The sequence below is a fragment of the Octodon degus genome, unplaced genomic scaffold (genome assembly GCF_000260255.1).
Source record: "Octodon degus isolate 3935 unplaced genomic scaffold, OctDeg1.0 scaffold00045, whole genome shotgun sequence".
Lineage (NCBI taxonomy): Eukaryota > Metazoa > Chordata > Mammalia > Rodentia > Octodontidae > Octodon > Octodon degus.
In genome coordinates this window covers 12593537-12596725 of record NW_004524621.1, presented here as the reverse complement: position 1 = coordinate 12596725, position 3189 = coordinate 12593537, and positions in this window count along the sequence as shown.

The window sequence follows — 3189 nt, the reverse complement described above, 5'->3', positions numbered from 1 at the left end:
ATCTGTATCCCCTTTTTTTGTTAAGTTCCATCATTTAAATATTATAGGTGTGTTATTTGTCTAATCTTGCATAAAACAACTATATCTGTTAATCTGAGCAACAGATTTGACAATAAAAATAGATAATATAACAGCAGAAAAAAAAAGAATTATACAATACGGCTGGGGAGAGAGCTCAGCAGTCTAAGCACCTGCTTGGCAAGCGCAAGAACTGGACTTCAATCCTTGGTACCACATGCCATACTGGTCCCTGAGCTGAGCTGGCCACCAAAACCAGGCGTGTTGGTATATGCCTGTAATCCCACCGCTGGGGAGGCTGAAACAGGAGGATCACTATAGTCTGAGCTGCATAGTGAGATCCTGTACTCAATAAATAAATAAATAAATAAATAGTTGTTTAAAATTAAAAAAAAAAGTTATACAATAAAGATGCAGGTGGCTCTTACCCTGACTCTTGCACTCTTGTTCTCTCTCTCCTCTCTCTCTCTCTCTCTCTCTCTCTCTTTGTAGTCCAGGCTGGTCTTGAACACATAAGGATCCTCCTGCCTCAGTCTCCTGAATGCTGGGATTACAGGGGTACACCACCACACCCAGATACATGTAGTTTCTTTAACCTTGGATCTTAACCCACAAAAATCTCCTAGGGCCATCCCTCATCCCTTACCCCAAGCAAGCAGGCAACAAATGTTTATGTTCCTTATGGCTTTAAAAATGTTTTGGACAATATGTTGGCTAAAAGGGAGTGAATAGAGAGTGCCACATGTGCATTCTTCTAATACCAGCACTCAGGAGGCTGAGGCAGGAGGGTCATCTTGAATACGAAACCAGCATTTGCTGCATAGTGGGATCAAAGCCAGCAGCCTAAAGTTCATAGCAAAACACCATCCTGAAAAAACCAAAGAAAAAGCAAGAACATGAAACTTGCTCAGAAAAGGCCAAATTGTCTTCTATATTTTCTTTATTCTCCTTCCCCATCTTTTAGTCCTCTTTTTCGTGTTGTCATACATAAAGGGACAATTCCTCTCTATCACATATACAAAGTTGCTCCTCCAATCTGGTTCCAGATTTTTGGCTCTAGCTAAGCAAGAGATTTATGTCTTTCAGTCTTCCTTCTAAACCATCTTCAGGGAATCAACTGTAAGCAGGAAAACCATTTCCTGCCCCAGCTAACTTCAAAACACAGAGTCAGTAGGCAGCTGGTCCAAACAGACCCATCTTGGTCAAAGGGAGCAAAAGGGTGTTGTTGTCTTTATACAAATTTATAGGAATGTAGGAGCTGAATTGTTCTCGTGGAACTCTGTCTTTCCATAAAAGGGCATTTGGAGGAAATCTTTAATGTTGAAATCACAAACGTTATTTCCATCAGAATTTCTAATTTTTCCATGTTCCCAGTAGACAACTATTGTTTTGATCTTTCCAGAATTCGTGCAACCTTCTTTTGGTAAGAGAATCTTGTTTTTATTAATTTCAGCTGGTATGCTTTGAGTGTTTCTGACCCAACCAATACTCTACAGTTGGATCTATGATCTCATTCTGACCAAGTCTGGAGCTATTGGGAAAGCCTTTTTCCCCTGTGGTCACTGCATTAGACCACTGTAAGGCTGGAAGGGTCGAGATCAATTTGCCAGCCACTGGGAGTGCAGAGCTATCTAAGAACAAAGTCAATTCTGAGGAAAACAGAGCCAAATGATAAAAGCCAATCTTTTTTTAAAAAAATTTAAAAGCCTATCTTGATGAAACTGGAAACCCCTTTGGTTGGAGTAGTTTCTGTATTTGAAACCAAATTTTAGTTAATACACAGTGGACCTCAAAACCATTTGTCAAGTGATATTTTTGTAGATATTTTATCTAACCAGATATTTAAGAAATGTAATTATGCTTCATACCATTCCAGGAAGTATTGGTGATCCATTTTAGAAGATTCTTTTATGTTCTTCCCATTTTTCTATACGGAGGATAAAAGGTTACCTATTAAAATTTAATTGTGTGTGTGTGTGTGTGTGTGTGTGTGTGTGTGTGTGTTACCACAGATTGAACCCAATGTCTTTGCTCAGCCCTTTTTAAATTTTTAATTTTAAGGCAAGGTCTTGCTAAGTCACTAAATTGCCCAGGTCGAACTCAAACTTGGGCTCATCCTGCTTCAGTTACCCACAATGCTGGGATTATAAGTATATGCCATCATGTATGGTGGGTTTAGCGTTCTCAACCTGCTTCCACCACTTGTTAGCACTGAGACTCAGAAAATCAAAGGAATAAATCTGTACCTTGTTTTTCTTATCTGTCAAATAGACATAAGATTTAAAATGTAGGGGCCAGGGATATAACTCAGTGGTACAGTGCCTGTCTGGCAAGTGTGAGGGTCTGAGTGTGATTTCTTGTACAAAAAGAAAAAGATTTAAAATGTGTTGTTGAACTGAAATAAAAGTCATATAACATCACATATGTAAATTGTAAAATGTTCTAAATAGATGCTCCATTTCTTTACTTGTGTGGGCTTTTTTTTTTTTTTTTTTTTTTTTTTTTTTTTTTTTTTTTTTTTTTTTTTTTACCAGCAATCGACTCAGGACCTTGTGCTTGTCAGACAGATGCTGTGCCACTGAGCTGTGTCTCTAGCCCAAAGTGTTCTAAATTCATAAGGAATTATTATAGACCCTATCTCAACCTATGAAGAGTTATTGTATTTGGACAGGATATCATGTCTGCATCTTGTACTATGAATAACCACTATGAAGACAACAATATGCAATGTATTAATTATTAAAACTGTCCTACTAATCAGTTTTGAAACTGTCTCATTGCTATTTGTTTTTCAATAAAATTAATTAAAAAAAGAATTACTATTGGTTGGGGTGTGGCTCAGTGGTAGAATGTTTAGTATGCACAAAATCCTGGGTTCAATCTCCAGTATCACCGAAAGAAAGAAAGAAAGAAAGAAAGAAAGAAAGAAAGAAAGAAAGAAAGAAGAAAGAAAGAAAGAAATTAAGGCATAGTGGTGAATGCCTGTAATCTCAGCATTCAGGTGGCTGAAGCAGGAGGATTACCAAAAGTTTGAGGCCAACCTGAACTACATAATGAGATCCTATCTCAAAGAACAAATGAGAAAGAGAGAAAGAGAGAGAGAGAGAGAGAGAGAGAGACAGACAGACAGACAGACAGACAGACAGAGACAGAGAGAGACAGACAGACAGA